General features: G+C 43.6%; 1 protein-coding gene across 1 annotated transcript in view; it reads left to right on the top strand.

The window, feature by feature from the left end:
* Nucleotides 1-316: 316 nt before the first annotated feature.
* Nucleotides 317-10,836, top strand: part of HECW2 (HECT, C2 and WW domain containing E3 ubiquitin protein ligase 2) — a 158,138-nt gene continuing 147,618 nt past the window's right edge. The window contains exon 1 of the mRNA XM_054171707.1: nucleotides 317-484. The gene's annotated coding sequence lies outside the window, so the exon portion shown is untranslated. The remainder of the gene's footprint in view (nucleotides 485-10,836) is intronic.

Genomic DNA, 10,836 nt, shown 5'->3' with positions numbered 1-10,836 from the left:
GCCTCTACTCGCGGTGGGGCCCGGGCAGCCACCGAGCCGGGGCCTGGCGTGTGGCGGGTGGGATCCCCGCAGCCCCCTGCCTTGCTTGCTGCGGGGGGGGGGTGGTGGTGCGGCTTTGTTAGAGGCTGCCGGCGGAGAGCTGCCCACCCCCGGCGCCGCCCAGGCCCGCGGGGCTGCGATCTCGGCCCTGTGAGAGCCGTGCCCGCGGAAGATTGAGGGGAAGATGCCGGCACGGAGGCGGAGGCCGGCAGAGGGGCGGGGGGCCCAGCCCCGGCGCTGAAGGGGCGGGGGGCGGCGCGGGCAGGCGCTCGCCCCGCCGTGGGCGCGGAGGGGCCGCTGCCACCACCACCGGCGGGAGCTGCCTGCCGCAAGGACGGGGTGACTCCGACCGCCGCCCGGTTCCGCAGCGGCACGGCGCGGTGCGGGAGCCGCCCTCTCTCCCTCCCGGAGCCCGCCGCGGAGCCGCAGTGCGCGCCTCTGCGAGGTGAGTGGGCGCCGAGGGGGCGGCGGGGCTCCGCGGTGCAGGCGGGGGCCGCCTGCGGGACCGGGGACGTGGCGGAGCGTGAGGGGCAACTGGCGGCATCCTGAGGGGGACCGGGCCGCGGCAGGTGCGGAGCCCCGACCGCGGTATCCCCGCGCCGGGCTGGGCTCCATCCCTGCCCCGTCATGCGGGAGGCTGGGTCTGCGGCGGAGCTCGGCAGGCTTCCCTCCGGCTCTATTTTAATCGCGTTTGGGCCATTTAATTGCCACTAGTTTCCTGCCCGCAGAACGCGTTCGGCACTCTGGGCGCCGTGCTTGTTTCCTCCGCTCTTTTCCCCCCTTGCCATTGATTATGTTTATTTATTTATGCATGAGGCTGTTCTCCAGGTCTTCTATCGCGGTGTTCGTGGTGGGGAGGGAAGAGCACTGTAGATTTCAAGCATATTAATCTCAAAACAGTGCGGTTTAATATGTGCTCCTGTTGTGTGCACAAAATACAGCACAATGACTGCGGGGGCAAAACCAGGCTTGGGTTCATGTGCTCACCATGCTAGAGATTGTTTGCTCCTGTGGACATATCATTTTTCCTTAGTACACTTGGTTTTTGTTTTTCTCCTAACCTTTTCGGTGCACATCAGCATAAACCATAAAGGTATTTAAAACAAAACAAAAAACCCAAAAAGCAAACAAACAAAAAACACAAAACCAAACCACCACCACCACAACAAAAACAAGATTAAAAAAAACATTATGTGGGGGTTGTATGATGCCAAAGTACAGGGACTGTAGCGTGTGTGGACGGTAATAGTTACATAATTTATTATCTCTTATGTTAGGTATCAGGAGCATGGGGAGTATTTATAACATCCCTTTTTTGTCCTTTTCTGGGGCATCATGTGATGGAGTCTTTGCCCTACACTGTATTGCACTGGAGTGTTTGTGAATGCCTCGAACCCCTCCTCTACCCAAATCCCAGTGGGGGCCTTACTTTGTTGCACATTGTAACTGCCCGGTCTGCTTCCTCCATGCTCAAAAACTTATGTTGTGGATTATTTTCCCCCCTCTTCCCCAACAATTAATTTTTTTATTTTTTTTTTTTAGTTACTAGAAAAAAACTAAGTAACCCCATTATAAATATTTCAGCTGTAATTATTCACAGCATTAGGGAACAGAAAGAAATCTGTGTCATGAAAGGATTAAAAGCATTTCTCTCTGTGCAGGTGAGTCGCATGCCCAGCTTTTAGACTCCTTTGGGAAAATGCTTCTTGTCAAATAATAGTGTGTGGCTGCAGCATGAGGTGGTAGGATATGATGTAATTATTAGAATAGGAAAGGTACAAACCTAATGCTGCCTTTCAGTCTTTGTGCTCTAGATTACCAACAGTGTGATTGCTTTCATGTCAGCTGGAGATGTCACAGTGGATGTTGGATATTGCATCCATCTTTATCTCCTGATTTATATCTCATCCTGGAATTTTTAACCGAAACACTCTTTTGAGGTTGCATGGAGCTCATATGGTTGACTGGAGACCATTTTAAAAGTTAAGCTTAGTAGCAGTTTAACTTAACAGGACTGTAATTGAAAACCTTTCCTTCAGTTCACCTGTCTTACGAACTGTAAACTGGGGGGGTATCACAGAATCCCAACATGGTGCTAAAGCAGGGGCACCCGCAGCAGCTTGCCCAGGATCATAGTGTCCAGGTGGATTTGGAATCTTTCCAGGGAAGGAGGCTCCACAACCTCTCTGGGCAGCCTGCTCCTGGACTCTGGTGCCCTCACAGTAAAGTTTTTCCTCATGTAGAGTGGTTTTCCTTTCCTGTCTTTCAATCTTGTTGCCCCTAATGGATTGGTTTTTCTTGGAGCATTTGCAAGGATCCCACAAGGTCCCTCTGCCTTCCTTAGACTTCTCTACTATCTTGCTGTTTATCTCAAAAGCCAATGTAACTAATGGGCATTTCTGTTTGTTTTACACTTCCAGTGCTTTTTCAGACCTGGTAGAATTAGCAATGTTTTGCCTTTAAGAAGCCCTTTGACAGCAGGGCGGCTGTTGGCCAAAACCAATATACTGTTTTATCACATTTCCTGAGGAGAAACGGGGATGAATTTTGTGTTGCCCCCTTTACAAAGTTAAATAGTAATGTCTAACTGAAAAATTAACTTGCTTTTTCCCCCTTACGTGCCAGCATTCTTTAAAATGTAACTGAAGTTCCAGCATGCTGCAAAATAAGGGGCCTTTCTGTGTCTGGGGCTCAATCTGCAGATTACATTCTTCTTGAATAATTAAGTGCAATTCCTTTCCTCTTTTTTTCTTCCTTTTTAAATTCAGCTCAGCCTTTCGGCTTTTTAAAACCTCTCCTTAGTCAGACAGCAGCAGGATTCTTAGGTGGTTGCATTTACTCCCTTGGTTATTGTGCGCTGATACAAGGTGGATGGTGACAAAATACCTGTTTGGGTAACGTTGCTTACTCATGTCAGTATGTGCTTCAAACTGAGTAGCATGTTCAGGCCCCCTTCCTGGAGACCATATACAGCAATGCTGCCTTTCATTGCGTGGGGTGCTCTGAGTAGATGAGCCTAATTTTGTATGATTCTGCTGTCAGCATGCATGGCACAGTCATAGTCTTTGTCCTCGCATCCTCTGATCTTTTGGTTATATTACAAAGGGGGAGAGGCTGGAGTGAGGTTACTCCCTCACCAGCAGCAAGAGTATTAAGTTTGTTGCCCAACAGATGGAATGCTTTCTATAGACACCTCCAACCTTATAGAGGATAGGAGATGTACTCTTGTAGCCTGTATTTTGACACTTTGAAGCTGATGGTGGTTACAAGGTGCTTACTGAATTGGGTCAGGACCCCTTGCAAGGTGTTACAAATTATTTTGATATTTGAGTGTAGCATCTTAAGAGAAATTGCAGTCACTGCCATATAAATTGAGGTGAAGCTTCATAATTTGTACAGACACTGGTAGAGGACCTCTGTGATGCTCCTCTGTGGCAGCTTGGTTGTGAGCAGTTAGAATTATCAGTGGTACTGAAGACAACTTTGAAAATGCTTGTTTCTCTGGCAGTAAGGTGATAAAGCTGTATAGCATGGACCTGTGTTGCAAGGTCATCTCTTCATGGGATGAGATTCCAGGTAGGATGTGATCCTAAAATACTGTGGCACTTGTAGAAGAGTTCAACTAACCCTTCTTTATTTATTTTATATGAATTTTTAATTTTTTTTTACAGAAATACAGATATAGGTGCTTAAAACTTGTGCATTGTTTGTCCAGAAGATCCGTATAGTACAGTTGGGCCTAACTTAGTGTTTGAAATAAGACATCATTTGTCCTTCAGAATTAAGGACATACCCAAAAGTGGACGATTACTGGGTCATCTGAACTGTTTGCTTTTGGAGGGGTTAAGGAGTCATTGCAACATAATTAATAGTTAGGAGGTTTGCTTTTTATATTGGTGCTAGAAATGAAAAAAATACTGAATATCAAGAAGATGATGTTGACATTACAGTAGCTACTGTTGAGATGGTGTTTCTTTATGCTAGCATAAGGTCAGCAGCCCAACTGGGAGCTTGCTCAGGTAGTTTTTTTGGTTTGGATTTCTCAAAGTGTGTGCCTCTTCATTTGTGAAGCTGTGTATACACATGTATCATCTGACTCCTGGACTTGTAGGCACCACAGCTTCAATAACGTTGTAATTATACCTGTATGCCTTGTATTGACCACCAGAGAAAGGTAATTGGGTAATAGAAATTAACATTTCGATAATAAGTCCACCTAAATATTGCATGGAGGACAGTCAGATGTGTTTTGTTAAGTGCTGTGGTGGCCAGGATCCATTGGCTGGAATCCACTTGAAAAATCATATTAAAAGTTTCTGTGCTTGACAAATACAGTGTCATTAGTTTAAAAATTCCCTGGAGGCTAGTATGGAATTAGATGAGCCTAAAACATGCAACAGTAAAAGTAATTTTCTTCCAGGAAAGACTAGCAGCATCTTTAAAACCAGAAAACGTTGTCAGATAGAGTAACCTCAGAAAGAAAAGAGAGTTTGCTAGGACTCAGTGTGACATCTGAAGCCGCAGCACCTTACAGTGAGTGGAGTGGATCAGCTGCAGCCTGCTGGGTGCAGCAAGGTCTTCAAGGATTCAGCTGAAGGAATGCTCGTGTTGGGAAGGACTTTATGTCTAGAGAAGGGCAGTAAATTTGGTGGAGGATCTGGAGAACAGAGCTAGTGAGGAGTGACTGGGGTTGTTTAGCCGGGAGAAGAGGAGGCTGAGAGGAGACTTTTTGATTCTCTGCAAGTCCCTGAAGGGATATTTGAGCCAGATGGAGGTTGGTCTCTTCTCCTTAGTATCACAAGAAGTATATCACAAGAACAAATGGCCTCACATTTCCCCAGGGTAGGTTTAGGCTGGACATCAGAAAATTCTTCACTGAAAGGGTTCTCAAACACTGGAACAGGCTCCCCAGGGAGGTGGTTGAATCTTCATTCCTGCAGGTGTTTCAAAGAGACAGAGATGTGCTGAGGGACATGGTTTAGCACCAGCTTTGGTAGAGTTAGATGCTGGGTGGACTCAATGATCTTAGAGGTCTTTTCCAACTGAAGTGATTTTATGGTTCACTGGGTGCCCTCTATCAACAGCTTCACTAAATTGGACATTACAGCTGCCTGTGTATTGGCAAAATAGCAATAAAAATTACAAGCCCAGCAGCTCCCTTTGGATCTTGATTGCCAGAAAAAGACATAGTCATCTTTGTGTGATTCCTTAACATTGTTCCTTCAGGAGCATGTGAGCTTTCATAGTGCTAGGCCTCAACATCCCAGCTTCAGGAGGTATGCTGGTTGAGCTGTGTGCTTTCTTCAGTTAAGATGCATTTTTAACAACAGCTAATCTGCTTAGCTGATCTTGCTGTTACTGATTGGAATCTGTTTTGATCTCATAGTTTTATAAAAAGAGCTTTCTTTTTTTTTTTCTCCCACTAGAAATAACAAAGAGTAGAGACTGTAAACTTGTCATCTCTTTCAAATGTAGCCATAGGTACATCAAAACTGTAATTTATGCTTCTGGGTTCACTGCTGTGATAAAAAATGTTGATGTTATCTTAATGAACATAAATATTGCTGTCAAGAAGATAATTTCCCAGATATTTGTATTGCATAGGAAAATGGGAAAATTACTGATTTAATGGTGATGGATTCTGTGAGACCTTCAGAGCTTTTCCTGGGGTCAATAAAGCTGTGGCTGTACTGTCTGAGTGGGCTTAGAGCTTGGTCTTGAATGCTGTCATGGGGTTGTGGCACTGTTCAATTGCTAGTGGGCATCTTGGTATGCTTTTGGCCAAGGCCAGCAGCCCAAATGGGGCACAGCTCAGGGAAAGCCATGGACTGTCCCAAAATGGACTATGGGTAAGAGCGTCCCATTTTGTGAGAGAACATTCAACCTGAGCGTTGTGCTGTCTGGCTTCAGCATGTTTACTGTCCTGTTCTGTGTACAAGTGCAGATGTAGCCATGTTTTAGGTTAAAAAAGGGCTGTTTACCTAGAGAAAAACCAAGAAGCCAGTGTTGTTTATGAGAGAGCAACAGATAGGAAAGGTTGGTGCAGATTGTTGTTGTGTATTTGTGTGTCCATATATATATACACATATATATACACACATATTTATCATGTAACTGGCTTCATAGGATTTGCATTGTGCCATGTGGAGTGATGTCCAGATCTTCTCAAAGTGTTGTTAGGGTCTTGTAAGCATCTGTTGCAAAGTATCAGAACTAGTTAAGATGTCAGGGTTATGGTTGTCTTAAGACACTGGTTTTGTCTCCAGCACTCACCTAATAATCCCTGGGTGTGTAGATATGACACCACTTCTCTGTTTCACTTCCTGAAAGGTGTTTTGGCTTTCTTAGAATGAAATAACTCCCAGCAAAGTGTAAGTTAGACCTTACTTCATGTTTATAAGCACATTCTCTTAAGCTGAGCAAGCATGTAGTATGAACTTGCTTTGAACTTGGCTGAGTCTGTGTTATGTTGTGCTGTTAAGTGTTTCAGGTTGGTATTTTGCCTTCTGAAACCTTTGGTTAACGTAGAGCACCCTGAAACACCATGGGGCTGCTGCTCAGCAGTTACAAATTGTCACACTCCTTAATGTTCTACAAATTCTGACAATTTCCACTTCCTGTCTTTGTTTTAGTATTGCATGTTATAGGTATGCTGAAAAGTTTAGATGTGTTTTGGTTCTTGATACTGAAGATGTAAGGGTTTTTTTAGAGGTAAGGAAGGTGTTTTTTCTCCTTAGATATTGCGTGAAATGCACTGAATATGGCAGATTATGGGAGGCAATTTTTATTCTAGAGTCGATTTCTGCATAACTTTATAATAATTAGGTAAATAAAGTCAAACTGTCAGACTTGACATTCTCAGAGGTGGACAGATTGCTGGTTTAAAAGGTTACCCTTAGATTACTTTGTTGAATTTGAACTGGTGGGTTTTGTTTGTTTACTGTGTTGAGGTGAGTGTTGTGTTAATTTAGCCTTCTATTCTTGGAAATTCTAAGTTCCAGCAAGATCCTGTGTCTGTTAAAATCTGACTCACTGTTTTGGAAGAAATCTTTGCTTTTATGTTGTTTATTTTCCTCTTGATACTGATACTGACTGTGTGCCAAGGCATAGAATGAAGTCCTGGATTCCTGGCTAAGGTAAGCTAATAAGTGAAATGCTTTGGCTTATATACACTACAAAGAAGTTTGGTTTTGACTGATGATGAGACAATCGTGTATTAAGTTCAACCTGATAGGCTAAATCACTTAACTGAAACAATTAACTGCAAAGGCTCTATGAAGTGAGGAAGTTTTTCGAGCTTGCTTATGCTTATCTGGGTCTGTAAAGAGTGAGAGGCACTAAGGATACAAGTAGTACATTCAACACCTCTTGGCATAACTTCATCAGCTGTCAGCTGTGTGGGGACAGGTCTTTGTTAAGGGGGTAAAAAGCCAACAAGTTTTTTTTCTTGCTTCTATAGATAAACCTACTTCTATTGCATTTCTTGATTATATGTAGGTGGGGTAAATAAAGTCAATATAAGGAGGGATAATGCCTTTTTTTTTTTTTTTTTTAATGGGAGATCTACCATGTGTTGGCACAAAAGAAGCCTTTGTTTCAACCTTCCAGCTTTCTTTTTTTCCTTACTGTAAATTGGTCATTCCTCCACTGCTGGTTGTTTTTCACACAGCACAGTCCATTTCAAATCTGTTCATAGCAGAAAATGTAAGCCTTGGGTCTTGTGTGTGTGTCACCATTTCTCCTTTCTAAGGTTTGTGGTGTTGGTGTCACCACAAAGGTGCTTTTCTTTCTAATGCTTTGAAATGGTCCACCCAAACAAACAGGAGACTGCTGTGGGAGAGCAGAACATAAGCACTATCAGGCTCCAATGCTGTGTTTGGAAGAACAGAGATACTTTACCTCAAATCTTTTTTCTGTGTTATTTTCAGTTTGGTGTTTTTTTTTTTTTTTTTAGTGAGGCTCTAATACATGGAAACTATTTTGACAGATTAATGTGGTTCTTAAGTTAAGGACATCCCTTTACTAATACATAAGACAGTGTTGGCTGTCTTTATATCAAAGACTTTTAACGAAAATATGCCTTGATTAGCATTATGAAGCATTTTAAAATGGAATGGGAACAATCTTCCTAGGTGTGGATAATGTATTCATTCTTCCCCGCGCCTCAGAAATAGAAGTCAGGAACACCTCATGTACTCCAACTTCATTTCTAAAGGAGACCTTGTGTGGACTTGGTGTCTTAGCTGACTGATTGTCATTTTTAGTCTGGAGAGAGGATTGAGAGGGGATTTAATAAATGTTTATAGGTATATGAGGGCTGGGTGTCAGGAGGGAGGGGACAGTCTCTTCTCCATTGCATCCTGAGATATAACAAGGGGTAATGGATATAAACTACAGCACAGGAGGTTGCACCTCGACACGAGGAGGAACTTCTTCACTGTGGGAGTCACAGAGCACTGGAACGGGCTGCCCAGAGAGGTTGCGGGGTCTCCTTCCCTGGAGATTTTCAAGATACATCTGGATGTGTTCCTGTGTCACCTGTGCTGGATTCTATGGCCCTACTCTGTCAGGGGGGTTGTATTTGATGATCTTTGAAGGTCCCTTCTAACTCCTAACATCCTGTGATGCGATGATCCTATGATTTGGAAAACAAAAAGCAGTGTAGAGGATTTAGCTTCCTGATGATTGTACTTCATGTCTTACCATACAAAATGCAAGTCATCTGCAAGTGAGCCTGATTTGTCAGGACAATTAGGATCCAGATAGTATCACAACAGGTCCTGATCATGTGTCTTCTTGCTCTCATGGATGGTTTATCCTTTTGTTCCTCTTCCATCCAAACCAGAATTTAAATGTAAACTCCATTTGTTACCTCTTGGGAAACCAATAATTAAATCTTTTACTCTTGAGATTGACAACCTAAATCTGATGTGGGTTGTTGAATCTTAGGAATTGTATCTTCTAAGGAAGGAGAAATTAAGGGAAGTTTTGCATCTCGTGGAGGGAAGGGAAAAAAAGTGTCTTCTCTGCTTCATGGAACACAAGGAGTTGGTTTTGTGTATAATACCATTGTTATTTTTTGAATGTTTGCAAATGTACTGAGCTTTACTGTAAAAGGAGAGCTTGCAGGCCTGATCCCAGCTAACATAAACTGGCATAACACTTAATTGGGCTACTGTCATTTACACTCCTTAAACCAGGCCAAGTACAGCTTAAATTAAATGGATTAACAGATTGTAATCAGCTTTGTCTGGTGTATCTGATCAGTTTTTCCTTCGATCTGTGCAATGTGCTAAGAAACTAGTTTACAAATTTGGTGAAATGTAGTTCACTACAGAAAAATAGCAGAAGTAATGCAGGATATATTCACATTTCCTTTATCTGGAGAAAAGTTTTATTGTGTAAATATTCTACTTCACAAGTTACTCACTGGATATCTGTATCTTAGATATTTCTGTCTAACTGAACTTGATTGAAAGCATTTTATGTCAATAAAACATAGATTTATGTAAACATATTTTGCATTTTTGCAGCTTTTCACTTCAATGTTCAGTTCTTCTTGGGTTTAGTTACCTGGAATTAAAAATAACCCATACATGATCTCTAGACCATGAATATTCCTGTAGTTAGGTGCTGTAGCCATGTTTTCATCTGCAGATGGTATTAAATAGCATGTCTAGAAATCTCACTGAGGTGAATGGAATTTTACAGTTATCAGGAACTCATTGTTTAAGAGTGCAAACTGCTGCTTTTTTTTTGGGGGGGGGGGGGGGGGATATATGTGTGTAAGAAATATGTAAGATTTAAGTATTTATCCATTATTCATACATGGAAAGGACCCAAGGAATAAAGAGTTACAAGTATTTATTGTGCTATTCTTGGACCGTGCAGGAAAAAGGTATTTGCAGAGGATGGAATGAGCAGGACTGTGAACTGTGGCAGAGGTGTGATGTTATGGCAGAATGCAGTTAGTAAAGCCTGGGGTGATAAATCACAGACTTGCAGAACAGATCTGATTGGAAGAGACCTCAAAGATCATCCAGTCCAACCCTTGACCCACATGCTGCTTAAATACCCCCAGGGATGGTGACTCCACCATTGCCCCGGGCAGACCATTCCAATGTTTGCAAACTCTTTCAGTGAAGAAATATTTCTTGATATCCAGCCTGAATGTCCCCTGGTGTAGCTTGTAACCATTTCCTCTAGTGCTGTCTAGAAGAGAAGAGGCTGCCCTCTCCTCGCTCCAACCACCCTTCAGGTAGTTGTAGAGAGCAAAGAGGTCTCCCCTCAGCCTCCTCTTTTCCAGACTGAACACCCCCAGTTCCCTCAGATGCTCCTTGTAGGCTGTGTGCTCCAGGCCCTTCACCAGCCTCCATGCCCTTCTCTGGGCATGCTCCAGCACTGGTGTTCTTCCTATAGTGAGGGGCCCAGAACTGAACACAGCACTCAAGATGTGGCCTCACCAGTGCTGAGTACAGGGGAACAATCACCTCCCTGTCCCTGCAGGCCACAGTGTTTCTAATAAAAGCCAGGATGCCGTTGGCTTTCTTGGCCACCTGGGCACACTGCTCACTCATGTTCAGTCGACCATCAACCAGTACCTCCAGGCCCCTCTCAAAGTCACAGCTTTCCAACCACACATCCCCAAGTCTGTAGCTTACCATGGGGTTATTGTGACCGAGGTGGAAGACCTGGCCCTTGGCCTTGTAGAACTTCATACAGTTAGCCTTGGCCTCACCTGTCCAGAACCTGCTGTAATGGTCTTGCAAATTCAGCTATGAAACAGTCTTCCAGGTC

The sequence above is a fragment of the Dryobates pubescens genome, chromosome 2 (assembly GCF_014839835.1).
Source record: "Dryobates pubescens isolate bDryPub1 chromosome 2, bDryPub1.pri, whole genome shotgun sequence".
Taxonomy (NCBI): Eukaryota; Metazoa; Chordata; class Aves; order Piciformes; family Picidae; genus Dryobates; species Dryobates pubescens.
Note: the sequence above shows the minus strand (reverse complement) of the source record. Positions and strands in the feature narration are given on the sequence as shown.